Here is a 16,671-nt window from a genome sequence, read left to right as displayed (position 1 = left end):
GTCTTAAGCAAACCTGGTGTGCTTTAGCACAGCAGTGGCCTTGCAGTGCCTGTATGCCCTCCTCCAGTTAGGGACAAGTGGCCAAAAATCAGTGAATTGTCATAAACAATCATCAGCCCATAACCTCAAATTACTGCCTTACTTTTATACCCAGTGTGGGCCTGAGGAAACAGACCTTTAGGGGGTGGAATCAAGCAAAACCAATGAGCAGTGATATATCTGAAATTCAATTTCAGATTAGGACATGTAAATATAGGTTACTACTAGTAAGTATGTGAACACCCATTAGCATGACCTGAGTAGCAGTGGGAGGCAATTCCCTAATTATGAATGTCTACACATCAACAGCTGCAGATCTTAGCTCACAAACCAGCATCTACACGGAAATACCTGCATTCAGTGGTCTTAATCTGAGTCTGTATCCCATTCAGAGAGCCCAAAGCGTAGCTGGCTAATGAGAGTTCAATAATGGTCCCACAGCCTCCCCATATATCCCTGATATTATGTAAAGAACTTGATTCAAAGTTCTTCACTGGAAAAAAGCAATGAACGAAGAATACTAGCAGGATTGAAAATATCCAGCTTGGAAACATATACATGTGACCATTCCTGATGAGTCTATGGCCATACCTTAACATGAAATGCTACACTATGGGCCTGTGTTTTATACGAATGTCCAGGGAGAATTTGCAGAAGAATAAAGACTAATCTCGTTAATACCTATGGGATGTAGGTCTGTGGCTTCCAGCAGGATATTCAGGACTCTTTTGGTGTGACAGCAATACTGACACTTTGGCAGCATCCCAAATTAAGTAAATGGAAAAAGTGGAAGCAAAATCTCTTTTCCTTTGAGATAATTGAAATAAACGTAAGTCTATATTCAAATCTTATATTTGTTCCTCTTTCCAAATATTTGCTAAGGGAAGACACAAACTGGAATTGTGGGGCATTCTGGATTGTCCATGTCCCTGATTGGTCTAAAATATTCAGTGATAAGTGGACGAAGATTTTAAATTTTCTTTTTCCTAATCCCTTTTCCACAGCTTTTGGCAGACATAGAGTAGGACCAAGAGTTGCACCTTGTCCTATTCTTCCACATAGGCTAAGTACTTATTGAAGACATGTTGCTCCAAAGCAGAAATCAGACTGAGAAAACTTTCCCTAGCCTTCCCCCTAAGGAGGCCAAAAGAATGAATTCCTGTTATTCATATATAGTTTTCACAAAATTGCAGGAAATTATGTCTCTCTGGCACTAGTTAGTGCACACTGTTGCCCTCAAAAAATGCAGAAATCGATGACAAAGAAATAAACTCAGTGGTCCCATCATCATAATTTTGTGACTTGCTAGTAGAAGAATACTGTGACCTCTAAGAGAGAAGCAATACGTGCCACATTCTTCAGCCTTTGATTATCCCCTTGTGGCTAGTCTGAAGGGCTTATTACTACGTAAAGTAGTCATTGGCTTTGTAGAGCATCCAGCTTACAGAGACACATGATAGGGAATTACGGTAGAAATAAATTACAGTGGCACAATGGGAAAGCCTTGCCTCTTCCCCATAGCTAATATATAAAATGCATATTTTTCACAATTTAAGTAGTGTATTTGTGGGTCCAGTACAGTTTTGTAGTAGAGCCAGAAGTCACAGATTCAGTCATACAGGTTCCCTCTGAATACACCTCTCTGGGCTTCAAGCTCCATCTGTGTAAACAAATTCCTCCTGTCTCCTTTCTCCCTCCCTCCACTGCTGGTGTTGGCAAATTCAGAGCAGGATCCTGCACACACACTCTTTGGTCTTGAATTCAAACTCCGATTAACAATGAGGTGCTGGGCTCTTACATAAAACACAACACTAAGTAGGATATCAACATGTGACAGTTTTCAACACACCTCCTGACCCCCTCCCAACTAGTTGAAATAGAAAATGCATTTGTCGTAGGGAGTCAAGAGAAAAGCTCCAGGTACTAAGTTAATAACAGTCAACGTAGATTCACTTCAGCAGAGCTGTGCCTGCTGAGGTTACTCTCCCAGTACTATCACAGGTCAACAAGACCCTGACAACTTCAGTGACTTCTAGAAATACCTTCAGTGAGACCTGTAAAATATTTTTCTTCAGATTCGCCTTGTAAATAATTCTCCTGTCTGATCAATGATCTGTGTGTGTTCCGAACATTTGCCATTTAATTTTTGATCTTCTATTAAATTAATGAATAGCTGTGGTCACACATCAATTTGTATTTTGGCACCTCTGAAAAGCATGATTTGCAATGGATCATAAGAACATTTTCTTTCCTCATAGATTTTTAGCATCCAGGCAGAAAATGTGCTCTGATAGCCTTTTGGATGTAATGAAAAGCTCACAGTATATTGTATCTTGTATCTGACACCATTAATTTTTTCATATTTGTCTTGTATGTCACTTGTTTTACTAACTAATATATCATTCTTATTATAGGCATACCTTTGCTATTGAGTTATCTAGAGAAAGACATGGTTAATATCAATGAGTTCCTCATGGAACATGAAAATATCCTGTGAGAGAAAGTAATACTACACCTGGCATGAATATAGTTTTGCTTTTAAAACAGAGACATAACTCAGAGAGATGTGGAGCTTTGTGCAGTGCTGAATCCACACCTCTGTGCATTTTTAAAAACCCTCCCTCGTGTCACGTCTCTTTTTTCTCTCAGAGAGGATGGACACAGCCCAACATTTAAAATTATTCATATTGTAATGCAAACATACTCCTGCTGCTAAGCTGCAGATTTCAACCCAGTTTAACAAATTACAAAAATCCCTTTTCAGAAGACAAATTATTTGGAATTATCAGCTCTGATGCACTGTTTAATTATGCATGCTTTTGTGCTAAGCAACTTTAAATATTAACGTGATGTTTTTGCACTTATGACCTGAAGTAGATCTATAGTAAACTCACATGTCTGTTGGCAATAAGTCATCACAGACTGCCATACAGCAACAGCTCTTTTTAGACAAGGATCTCTTCTGTGGTTTGTTTGGTTGTTTTTTTTTTTTTTGCTTTTGTATCATTGCCAGCACTATGGAAAAGGAATCAGAAAAATCACAATCCTGACAGACAACCATTCTCAAATGAATGGGGCTGAGATAATTCTTGCAATCACTTTCTGTCTGCCTCTAAACATAAGAAGGAAGCATCTGAAAGCTGCTAAGAGCTTAGCCTCCACAGCAGGCTGCGGAGTGGAGAGCTGGCTGGGCATGGGGCAGTGTTGGGCTGCCCTTGCGTTTCAATCACCACGGCAAACACCAGGACCCTATCCTGGGTCTGCATGGGTTCAGACAGACCTGGTCCTCATGTGTAATAGAGGGAAGAAATAAGCCTGTAAAAGACTTAAACATTCCAAGAGAGAAAATTTTGAGAATGTCACATTACTCAAGATCAGCTTGACTCCAAATACTGGAACAACAGCAGGTTCCTGGCAAGGATTAGCTGCATCTTAACAGCCCAGTCCTCTCAAATCAAATGCAGATTTCCACTGCTTCAGTGAACTTCTGAATAGATGCCTGACCTATCCAGACCAGATTCATTTCAACAGAGTATAAATATATTATTGAACTCCTGCTTACTTCCAGTTTAGTCAGATCTTCTACCATTGTCAGGCCCAAAGGTTTTGCCTGATTCCCCATGAAACAAAGTAAGAGCCCTGGCGTGCATGGACTGATACTGGCAAAAGCAAGAAGATAAATTCTGAATAGCCAAACTTCCAGCAATAACATGAGCATTGATGGACTTGAAAGCACCCGTCTGAGCACAGAGCCCTGTCTGTATAACACCTGAACTGTAGTAATGTCTTTCTGCTCTTTCTGTCATCAGACACAACAGAAATCTGAACCACACCAGTGGGTAGTGAGAGTTCCACAAGGACATGGGAGGTGGAGCAGTGTCACCTCTCTTCACCCACAGGTTCTGTTATCTGCTGTCTGATCATTCTGGCCCCATGTGCTCAGTAGCTATGGCCCAAATCCTGTGCATCCCCATAGAGTGGAAGAAGAAACAGCTTTAACATACTTCGCAGGGCAGCTCCTCACTGGAGAAAGAGAAGAGGGAAGAGGATCTGCTGGGCACAAAATCCTTACATTCACTCTACCTGTAAAGGCTGTTTCTGGAGATCACCTCCCTGTGTCACTGCACCGTGTCCATGGTTTTATTCAGAGCTGCCCCATCACAAGACAAGATAAGCTATCCTTTCTTTGTCAAAACCTGACAGCAACACATGCATCATATTAAAAACAGCATCCTATCCCAGCTGTAGATAGCATCTTTGCTGCTCACAAAGAACTCACAGTAGTAAGAAGGTGCCTTGTACATACGAATGTTGTTGCCTGATATATTAAGCCAATACACTAGCTCATTACCTCCACTTCTTCCACGAAGCTTACCTATATCGAAAAGCTGTCTAACAGCAAAGCATTAAGCAAATGCTGGGGCTGCTTTGTTATTATTATCTGTGGTGCAGCAGTGCTTGCAGAGCAAGGCAAGGCAGAGGTCTGGCTGTGCCAGCACTGGATGCAGAAATGGGGTTGGAGGCAGTGTGGTAATCAAGAATTAGCACAAGCAGATGGCTTTTACCCTGTTGCAATGAAATCACCCATTTCTCACCGGCAAGCCCAGCTAAGCAGGGAATTACCCCCTTTCTTGCAAAGCAGTTCAGCACTACTAAATAGCTTTGGCCCTGAAAAACATCTCTTAAACAGGCAAGTCAGAGCAGAGATAGGGCAGCAAATATTCTGTTAGGGCATATGGGTCTCCAGCACGTCACAGGGTCTAGGGTCCTGCACATAGTCTGCAAGCAAACTAGGAGAAAACCTGGATATCCCAAGCCTTCAGGTGGATTATCTGTCCCAGAAACACAACTTCTTCTTCTGTGTTGGAATAACCACTCCTCTGGGTACGTTCTCTGAGGAAGGAGCCTCCAAATCCTCGTTCCACCACTGAATGGCATCACTGCAAAATAAAAAATAATGTGATGATCTGTTACATGTCTGCTTTATGACAAATAGGTTCTGCTTATTCTCTCCTGCAACAGAGGAATTATAGAATCATAGAATCACCAGGTTGGAAAAGACCCATTGGATCAAGTCCAACCATTCCTATCAAATAGGAGTAGCCCACCAAGAGCTCAGGGGGAGGGAGCTTCCCAAATAATGCAGCTCATTCCCTCTCCACTCCCAAGGGACAGGGGACAGACAGAAATGTGTATATGAACTGGCCTGGCAGCACTAGTTTGCTCTCAGCCATCCCCTGCCAAAGGTTTGTATGCACACAGGGATGTGTGGCATGTGGCCAGTGTGGGGGGCATGCACTGCACCCACACTGACCAGGACGAGTCAGAGAGGGACTTAGACCTCCAGACTAAGAGGATGGAAAATGAACAGAAAAACACAGCAAGCCTCAGAGAAGAAAACCAAGAATCTGCAATTCAAATCCGTTCATCCCAAGGGACTGGTGAAACAACTGCTTGCAATTGCATTAGTGCATTCTAATATGCTAACGGGCCCCCAGCTGCTGGTAACTGCCCCGTCAGCTGGAGTGTGGTCTACTGACCATTTCCTTCGGCTGCTCTGCAACACAAAGTCAGACAGGTTTCCTCAAGAGGGTTAAGTAAACAAGTTTTAAATCACAGCAACAGACTAGGAGCATACTCAAGGCCAGTTATGATTACCTCAGCCCTAGAGTGGTAACAGGCTTGATGTGTCGGGAGGGGATTTTCCTGCAGAAGCAATGAAATGCACAGCAGCACTGCCAATGCTGCCTTCTCTTCAAAAATTTTCTCACATAATTTACACCATGTCATAGTAGGCAGAAAATATTGGGATGTTAAGGAAGTCATAACACTGGCAGATGATATTTTACATAGTAATATGCGTGCTGAAGACAACAGGAATATCTCCCATAAGTGAGTACCACTCAACGTGAATAATAGCTGCAAGGTCAGGCCCCTAATGAAAAGTTGTCTAGCTGTGAATATATACACTTTTTCACTCTGTTGTAGGCAATGCTCTCTGACACCTAATTAGGTTGATCTGTGAATATGATTATTCATTACCTGAATTCTGAGAGTACAGAATTATGTACCTGTGTAGCACACCTTAAAGAAAAATTATGTGAAATTCTGATGTCAGATGAGGTGACTGCATGATGAATGAAAAAAACACACTACTAGTCTCAGGACTTCCCACGGGTGTTGAATTTCACATAAGTTCATCTGGAAAAAAAGAAAAAAAACCCAACTAATTTATTTGACAAGGTCAAAATCAAAGTCTCAAACCCTTATTTTAGAAGGGGTGTTGGATTATGGATTACAATGTAATTTCTGATTTAAAAGAAATACAAAAGAAGAATAAAATATTTTAATTTTATAGAAATGCAACTTTTCAATTGTGTTCAAGCCAATTATCTGGAAATAGTGAGACACAAAAAGTCTGCTGGTATGCAGTCTCCAAAATTCAAGATCAATTCCACCGCACTGAGCTCCTGCAAAAGTAAGATCTGTAGCCTTTTGCCATGCTCCTCCTGTTAGCCAGTCTCCTAGGTATTCCCAGTGTTTTTCCACTGATGAATGGGAAATGGGAGCCCTGGGAGGAGTGACCTGGGCAGAAGGAGAGAGTGCTGCCAGAGCAGTTCAAAAGCCTGAGAGCATCAGCCGTTTAGCACCAGTGTCAGTAAAGTAAAATAAAAATTATATAATGCAAGGACAAAGGCTAAAGGAAAGGAGAACAAGGGAGTAATGCAGTCTTGGCATGAAACATGTCCTTTACACCTCTTCAGTTCAATTAGGATGGGTTTGTGAGAGAGCCTTTACCCAAAAGAAGACTCTCACTGTCTAATATTCTTTCGTTTTTTAATTCCCTGGTACTGACTTTGGTTCTGTTCTCACTCTGAGCAGCATAGATTCCCTGAGAGTCTGTCCTGGGGAAAGGAAAGAGAGAGCTAACAGAAAGGCTAAATATTTGAAAAGGAAAAAACAAAGAAGATTATAAAAAATAAAAAAAAAAACCCCAAGATGAGAAAAAACAGGTGTCCAGCCTTGAAAGCCACTTTAGGAGGTAAGGAAGCAGGCAGATCTGTGGAAATACAGACAATCTCATCCAGTGGATAGGGTATTTTTGTCTGAGTCCCTAATTCCCATCTAATGCGAGGATGTAGTTCCTGAAGACTGGATATGAATCTGAACCCAATCTCTAGATACCAATTTGGAAAGAAAACTCAGAATATAATTGATCTGGGCTCACCTTGCTTGCAGCAGGTCAACACGCCTGTGAAAAAAAGCTCCCTGAAACACTCTGGATAATTCTTTTGTAATGTCAATGCTCTGCTCCTCTCTAGCTCCTACGCTACCATGTTCTTTGCAGGTGTCTGGCCATGCACCTTCTGGCCTTCACCTGCACCAAATCCATTCTCCCAGGGGGAAGTCAATGAGGCAGGGCATGCACCACTGTGACAGACACGTGTGAGAATTGCAAATGATGAAATGCAAAAGGCGTTTCCCCGTTATACCCTTTCTCCCGTGCCAAGTTTTTGCTTGTTAATTAGGAGGAAAATTTCACTTCACCACCGTATAATTAAATCTTGCAATTAACATGTGCACTTATGCTGTCGTCTCAAAAATGAGACTTATGCAATGAAATCTACTTAAGGAAAGGCACTAGGATGGAGGGTGAAACTGCGGCACTGTGCTAATGATCCAGAACACCACTGGATAAATGATAGGTCTTACTGACAGCACTCTACCCTTCTGACATGTGCAGGAAGGGGCATATGCTTACAGATGCTAATACAACACGGTATCAATAAAAGGAGAGTGGGAGGGAGGGTGACAAAAGCAGAGGTAAATACATTAAGTCTCAATTAGAGTAATGACACGAGAGAGAGCTGAGGTTAATATATTTTAGGAGAAAGCCTTTCTGTGAGCTAGGGGTTGATCTCAGAGGGATGACGGGACAGAGGTGGTGACAAGGGAAAAGGGAAGAGCTTTTCATTTCATTAGACACTGCTTGGAAACGGCAGCACAGTCTCAGTGCTTTACGGCCTGCATTGGCACATCTCTTTGGTTTCCACTACCCTCTGGGCACAGGCACTGGAGGGCTTTGGAAGACTCGAACTCAACCACGGTCTTGGTTTTTGCTTCTATGGTGCCAAAATAGCTTGGGGTGTCTGACATGCAGGCTTGCACAGCGGCTCCAGTCTGACTCAGACTCAGCTGCTGGGCAGAACACAGAAGTACCCACATGATTTTACTGTGCCACAAGCATACAAGCACTGCATCTTCAGTACAATTTTATAGAATGGCTGCGTGCATATGCTAGCCCGCACATGGCAAAATTCAGAAAACAGCACACAAATATCTTAGTGGAGGTTGCAAGTTTTTGCTGGGTACTTATACAGCAGCAGGCAAGCAGTCTCAGGTCTCATTTGGTGACTTGACATATATAACAATACAATTAAAGTAAGCTTCAAAGAGGTAATTATGGCAGACTAGTGGTATTCCACATTGTAAATTGGAAGAGAATAAAACCCAGGAGCTGACCACCTACTGCTCACCTCTGCTTCTATATACATTGAGAAAAAGGGAATTGCCTCTTTAACAGTGATCTATGTTAACATTTTAATTGCACCGTCTAAATCTTATTCAGCTGCTACAGCTTTCCTCATTCCAGAACAATCCTTATTCAATTAGTAAAGGTGCAGACAGTATTATGAAAAAGTCACAGAAGCCCACATGAGAAAAAAAGCATTTTCCTTATACCTCCTCACACACATGCACACAGAACCATACTTATTAGGATGACATCCAGCATTCAGGCATAAAATCTTAAATTACGGAGTGATTGGGGCTTTTCAACTGATCCTTAAAAGTATGCACTTAGTAAAATCTAAGGACAAGTAGAAAAGATGGATAACAACCAAAGCATTGCCTTTTAAAGACAGCCACTGAGGCATGCAAAAATAAACATATGCTGAGGTGAATGCAGTGTGCTACTATTACAATGCAATGTGGCAATGACCCCAAGTAATAAAAATATCTTCAGATTTAAGCCCAGAGGACTTTATTGCATATCAATAGAAATAGAACCAGCAGAAATAGAAATGTATTATTTATAGACCTATTTATAAAACCTGAATACCTCTCTAGTGGGCCTCCTTCTATAGAGCGAATTGCCTTTCTTCCCCTCCGTCCTTTAATGGTTTATATGACAAGGTAGCACAGGATTGTACCATTAAGACAGAACTTTGTAAAAAATAAAGAATTGGAATCAGGAAGAGATGAAACTCCCTCCTCCTCCATAGTTTTTGCAGTGGCATTTCATTAAGTAGCCTCATTTTACATCTTTGAAAGTGGAATTGCAGGCTAGCGCCAGGTCCGTAGCACAGTGTCATTAGTAAGGGTGATTCCAAATGATAAAGATGAGCTGGATCTTTGCCATAATTTTGATGGGAGTATAACTAGATTATGGCTAAGTATTTACTTTTTCTTCCTTTCCCTCCCTTCTCTTCCCTCCCCTTCCTTCCTCTCTATTTAAAGCTTTTTTTGATTCAATATGTATATTGAAATGCCAGTAGAGGGAAGGAAGGTATTTTCACTATCTCCTGTCACTCAGATCTCACCTTAAAATACTCAGGTTTTTTCAAATCTCACATTGCTTTTATCTCACTATCACTTATAAGGCCATTACAAGTAATAAATCCTTCCTGGGATGCCCCATTTTATGGTCCAAAGCAATTCTGTGCTCACAAGGACAATTTTCCTTCCTTATGTATCCCCTAGAGCAAAACTGCAGGTGTGGAAGTTACTTCTGCCAATGAAAAAAAAATTACCAGAGACTTAAAAGGTTGGGCTGCAGAAGGTAATGGATTATACTGATGGACTCAATCACCTACATTTGCTTGGAGAGCCTAAGTCACTTTAGATATGTCTACAAGCTGCTGAGTAACACAGTGAGTAATTTATACACAGGACAAAGACCTCTAAACAGACAGGCAACAGTAAAGCAGCTCTAACTGTCTCCTCCCTGCTGCCTTTTTTTAACAGAACCCAGCACCTAACTTCTCCACGATGTGTCCCACACCCGGCAATGGCAGACTGGACAGCCAACCCACACAAGCAGGACGGGGTGCTGTGGAGATCAGACACTGTCTTTGTCTTCTCCTGTAAATACTTGACCTTCCAGTGAGAAATCTATCCATTCACAGTACCGTAAATTACTTAAATATCTCTTTTCACCACCTCACTGTTGCTGTGTAACACATGCCATCACCCATATCTTCACTGGATTTCACCTACAACCTTCAAGCAAAGTTTCATCTACTCTTTCCAGATCTTTTTTTGATAGACTGTTTTCAGAAGTATTAGATCAAGCTATCAAATCCCATCTTTATTTTCTTCATTTCAATTCTGGATACTTTCAAATGAATTAACTATGTCTCTGGTCTTTACTATGAGTCAGTTAATATGAGCAGTGAATTAAATGAGTTAAGATGGATTCAATCCTGCAGTAACTTGCACTGCTGTAAATCTAAAAGTTTGACTTCAGAATTGTTTGGGTTATAGCAGCATAAAAGAAAGAGCTAACAGCAGCAGAATTAGATCAGTACTTCCAAAATATCTGGGGTTTTGGCTCCTTGTCTTCACAACTGAAGCCTGGGCATCCCACCACTGCAACTTCTTTTGAAATTCTAGCAGTTTAGTTCCAAAATGTGAGCAGGACCTGTAAGCAGAGAGACTGAAAGCTGAATAATTTAGTTTATAACATCTGCATGGAACAGTTTAATTCCACATGTCTAGTGCAGAGGAGACCAAAAGCATTCTATATATATATATTTCAAAAAGTACACATAGCTGGCCAAAGAACTTTACCAGATGTTTCAAATATATCTTTCCTGACGGAGATGTATCTTTTTAAATTTGAATATCAACCAGCCCTCCCACAGACTTGAAGCCAGCCCAGTTCTCTTCTAATGGAAAAAAGATCATGTTTCCAACGTCTTTCATAAATTTTATGCCTAATTAAGTTCCCATTAAAGGGGTTGAAAAGAGCGTCTTTATTACCAGCACACACTTCTGCATTTTTGTTCTTTTTTTAAAAAACATTACTTGAACTTTTGTGACTTTCTGGAGTTCTAGAGTGTGGGTTTTTTTCTTTTTCCGTTGTGTAATTTATTTGTCAGCAGAAGTGTCACTGCAAAGCCATGTGTTTTTACGTAGTATCTTTGGGGTTTTTTGGTCTATTCAAATTTGTTAGATTTTTTTTAATCTGGGGAGTGACAGAAATGACAAAAAATCTTTCTCCCCAACTGATAACGGGCATGATCCAGAGGCAACCAAGTGCCTGACAACAGTGCCACCCTGCGTCACAGCCAGCTGCGGGAGCTGCTGAAACACATTTATTAAACTCTTATCAGACACACCAGTCTCCACCAGCTCTTGTGTATCACACATACTAGCAAGACTCCTTTCCTAATGCTTCTGGCAATTATTTATTTCTGAACCTCCTCTTTAACTTTCTGCCAGAAGGTGAATTTACAGCTGCCTCACAGAGAACACCCTTCGGAGCAGCACAAATAATCATCAGAATAAGGTATCTTTCCTCAAACAGTTTGGTTCCATAGTTTGGGTAGAAATGGTTTGATGGAGCTGCAAATCAATATTACTCTGTAAATTTTTAATGTTCACACCATGTGAAATGCTGTAAATAAAATAAGCTAACCACAATAGGCTATTCTTTGTACTTCATTTTAAAAAATGTCTGTTCAGCAGTATGGCTAACTACTTGCTGTAGATATGGCTTTAAAGCTGTCTAGGCTAATACATCAAGACCAGAATTTGAATAACCTCTAGTGGCAGGTAATTTTTCAGAACTACCAAATACTACAATACGTAACACTAGATTTTTTTTTAAGTTATGTGCTAATATGGACAGGTCCAAAAATGAGTAAAAGGAGCATGAGATTCTTGCACTGGCGTGTTTATTAGTTCATCAAAGGTTTGTTAACTATTAGAGATGAGCTCAGAGTGCAGAAATTAAATTTGTATTTCAACCCAGGCCACGCATAGATGTCCTGGGAGTTTGGAGCTGGGGGGTTAGGGTGTCACTAAGTGACCCCATTATGCTAGTTGCAGTTATTGTTACCTTGTACCCAGGCTTAAAAAAATTGCTTTTTTGGTCCCAACCCATCATCTATTTCTATAGAAATATTTTACTAGAGAGATATTAGCAAACAAAGGAGAATAAAATAAATTAAGTGTGTATGGCAGCAAGACCCATTTGGAAAAAAAAACCAACCAACCAACCAAAAAAACGCATAAAAGGCATAAAATGCAAACACAAGCAGCATCTGCAGCATAAGAAAAAAACACCTTTCGTAACTTCATTTCTTGCCTGTGCCTTGCCCAGAAGTATCTCAACAGGACATGTGTCACTACGGAGACAGATTGATGACTTTTCTACCAGTGGAATGTCACTGACTGATGTGATGGTCTAGTCATAGATGCTGCTTCATGGGAAGGGATATCAGTACGGTATTTAATCTTGCCCTGCTAGCAAAGCGAGCAGTTCTCAGAAGTAATATGCAAAAGGCTGGTGTGGAAGGACATTTATGCTTCTATGCCATCACATTTAAGCACCCTCTTCTAATTCAGAAAAAATCTCACGGCCAGCTCTCTTGGCCTCACAGGGACTTCAGGGGGAAAGAAAAGTACAAAGGCTTTCTCTGCCCCAAAGCCAGTTAGGAGGAACAACAGAGATGAGCCAAGGCCAAATCCTGGTTTCTTTACTTGCATGCCAGCTCCATTGTAACATTGTTGAATAATTTCTGGTACATCCTCACTCTCCTGTCAGGAGCAACATAATTCTGGGTCCCAGGTAGGAGGCCTCTGGGGTGAAGTGGGTCCCATTTCCACAGGCTCATAGAACAGTTCACGCAAGTGCTTCTCACAGCAGCGTCAGCTGTGAGATAACACCGGTCTCTCAGGGATTTATCTAATCATGTCTCAAGTCTCCAAGGATGGAGACAGCACAGCCTCTATGCGTAACCTGTTGCTGTGTTTTGCTTTCCCCAAGAGCTTATCCTCATATCCTATCTGAACTTATCCTGTTTCAGGTTATACTGATAGCTTCTTGCCCTCCCACCATGAACTGCTCTGAAAAGCCTGTATCTGCCTTCTTCCTAACACCCTGATGGGTATTTTTCTTTCAAAGCAACTCACATTTCTTTAGCACGGTCTCTCCACGGTCCCAATATTAGGACCAAATTGCTGCTTTGGTCTCATTTCATAATTTCCCCTGACCATTGCTCCTAATATTCCAGTGTCCTGCTTGTTAAATCCTCTGGCAAAAGCTCCTTCTTTCAGCCAGAAAAACCTGCAATGTCTGCTATGTATGCATTTTAATACATAGAGTTGATAAAGCTGCTGAAGATATACATTCCTCCTCTGTATGCTTGCATCATCCCACTCCAAGTAGAAAATTTATTAGTTATTGATTTTGTTATGTGTGACATTTTTTGTGATGTCCAAACCATGTGTAGATGCTGCCTCTGAGTGAGATGAGCAGAAAAGGCAGCCTTGTACTTGGCGTGTCAGCAGGAGGCCAGGTTCAGTCCTCAGCTCTGTCATATAAATAGGTAAAGCTCTGATAGGTGGCTGAGGGATGCCCTCCCATTGAATCTTGATGTTTAAGATGGACCTCTTCCCTTTCTAAACTCCTCAGCAGAGGGGAAGCACAGGTGTGACTGAATCCATCCCTAGTCCCAAATTTGGACAACGGTTCATGTCTAAAGAATTATGTGGATGAGTTAGCCACCAGAGTTAGTATTGCTTGTGAGAGTATTGTCACCCACAGGGTTAATACTTGCTACCAGAGAGCCAAATGAGTTGCCACCAGAGTAGTTTAGGCAGTTTTGCAATGCCTGTCATGGCCCTCCCAAGGACTCTTACTGAGACAACTTCACAATGTTGAAAAAATAGGTAATTTATTTAAAACATTAGGTAAAACAAGTTTGGAATTGCTGTTGATAAATTCATTTGCTGCACGAAAACCACATGGTTATAACTGGTTAACAATGATTAAATCTATATTTATATATACATATAGATATATAAGAAGCAACAATTGAAACTTGAGTTAGTAGCTGTTTTCTCAGGAATATCCAACAAACTCAGAGGTGCAACTCTTGCCAAAAAAGGGTCCCTTCTTGCTGGAAGAGACGAGAGAGGTGCAGGCCCATCAACTCGTCCATCATGTAACCTGGTCCTCCTCCAAAGAAAGGGTTGTATAAGCCAATTTTATACTTTTGAAAACTCCTTGGCAGCTGTTGGCGAGGTCGAACGACGTCAATTATTGTATGTTGACTGGGTCTTGGCAAGATCGCTTGTGAAGAATTGGAGACCCAGCAGATGGGGCAGGGAGCACATGCTTTTGGCAGTCTTCCATTTCTTAACTGAAGCAAAGTCATGCTGCAACACCTTCACCTCACTTCAGGTGTCCCTCAGCTGATCTGAGAACCATCACCCTATCTATCTGTCATACCAGATAAAGTTGTTCAAGTCCAACTGCTCCTTTTTGCAAAGTCCCAGTGACTTCAGTGTTTGACCCCTCTTGCAAGACCAGTCTTGCAGGATTGGTCTTGGCAAGTCAGGTAAGTCCATTGTACCACAATCTCCAGCATCAAATAGCCATATGCTCTTACACAAATCACTGTACCGCTCTGCTCTCTTATCCCTATATATAAAGAGAAGATTTTAGTATTTGGATTTTACTTTAGAAATGCACTTCCTATCTTACGATGCATTCCTACAATGATATCAGGGATGCTATACAAATGAGGTAGAGTACTCTAAAAAATGCTTTCCTTGCATATTATCCTTTACAGCTCCGTTTATTACATCTTACAGTAGAATATATGCATTAGAAGCCTGTCCAGCCATACCTTTTAAGCTGATGAGGAAGAGTGATTGTGGTCACCATGGGTCAAAGCACCATAAGGAGTGTGAATGTTGGTACTGCTTGTTTTTCCCACAGTTTCCTTGACAAAGATTCCTGCTCTCTCACAGGCAGGAAACAGATCCCTGAGCCTGCAGATCTTGGAGGATTACATGCTTTTCCTTCCGTCCCAGCTCCAGACCAAAGCAAAATCTCAAAAATCTTATTGAACTAACATTCAGAAAGTGCACACAGAGTCCTTCAGTATGCTTCATTCAGATCTAAGTACTTTACTCTCATTAAAACGCATTACAATATTGTAGAAGTAAAAACAGTTAAAAAGGAATTACTGTTTCTTCTCTTCAAAGTATGAAATTATTCAAAACCATTTTTTCTTTTGAATCTTTGATAAATTAGATGAACAGAATATGCTCTTTTCTTTATTTTCCCACCGTTCGCACAAGTCCGTCCTTTGGCAAGGACTGATCCTCCCTAAAGGCCATAAAAAAATAAATTGTTCAACCACTAGTAGCTGTCAACTTGAGACTTCCATGTCCTGCCACTATCTTAGTGACTAAAAATGCAAAAGCATAAGGATAAACTCTGCCGTTTTGCCTTTTACATCATTCCTCTATCGTGGTCATAGGCTGTTAGGATTACGATGGCTCTCAGACAGATACAGATCCAAAGAGTGTCTAGGAAAGGGATGAAGATAGATGCACTTTCATGGTGAGCTCATCCCAAGTTTAACAAAAAGAGTATGAAACTTGCTTGATATTTTGGCAAGTGGGCAATGAAGGCCAGTATCTGAGGGTCATCCAGGAGTCACTTGTCAGCAAAAAAAAGGACACTAGCGCGTACTTTGTGAAAGATCTTGGAAGTGAAATGGCAGAGAAGGAGAAGATAAACCAGCAGAATATAATGTAAAAACATTGCTGAGGGAAAGGGACAAGTAATCAAGTAATACAGGAAGCAAGATCTGGAGGGACTGTGGATGAGGTGTGTGGATGAAGAGCAAACACTATATTATATGTAGTGGGGGGAGATGTTCAGCACAGTGGCCAGATATGAGGAACCCAAAAGCATCCTGAGTAACAGGAAATGAGAGCTGTTTCTGCACCCCCTGGGAATAAAGGAAAGAGAAGGTCTAGGAGACACTAAGCTGAGGACTCAGCTGTGTCCAAGCTGTATCCTTCACACCCTTGTACGCTATACCTCAAGATTATCATCTCCCATTCCAAGAGGCCAAGTTTCCAAAATCCTCAGTGTCACAGGCACCCCTGAGCTTCTGGAAATGGGTAACTAAAGAAGTGAAACCTATCTTGGAGCACTGAGTTACGTGCTTATCCCTGAGACAAGAATTAGAAGGAAATAGCATGAGAGAGAGTAGGGAAGGAGCAACTGACATGAGAAAAATCTTCATTTCCTCTGTGGTACGGGCCACGGCATAACTACAGTGTCAGATCTTCCTTTAGCAGGACAGAACCAGAAAGTCCCTAGACACAAAAGCTCTGCCTGCACTAGGAAACTATGACTGGGGATAACATTTCTAGACATTTCTGAATGTGTCTGAACATTGCAGAACGTTTGAAGAAGATATTGGTAATATGAGCTATGAATATGTGACAACCAGGACACAAACAAACAAAGCCTACTGGTTATTATTGCTTTAATGATCTGTTATTTATGGCCTGCCTCACAAGTTTTTAAGTGATTGG

The 16,671-nt window shown here is 41.2% G+C and overlaps 1 protein-coding gene across 1 annotated transcript in view; it reads right to left on the bottom strand.

The window, feature by feature from the left end:
• TMEM179 (transmembrane protein 179) overlaps window positions 1-16,671 on the bottom strand; it is a 188,695-nt gene that overhangs the window by 79,489 nt on the left and 92,535 nt on the right. The gene's annotated exons all lie outside the window — the stretch shown is intronic.

The sequence above is a fragment of the Phaenicophaeus curvirostris genome, chromosome 5 (assembly GCF_032191515.1).
Source record: "Phaenicophaeus curvirostris isolate KB17595 chromosome 5, BPBGC_Pcur_1.0, whole genome shotgun sequence".
Taxonomy (NCBI): Eukaryota; Metazoa; Chordata; class Aves; order Cuculiformes; family Cuculidae; genus Phaenicophaeus; species Phaenicophaeus curvirostris.
This window is presented reverse-complemented; position numbering and strand designations above follow the sequence as displayed.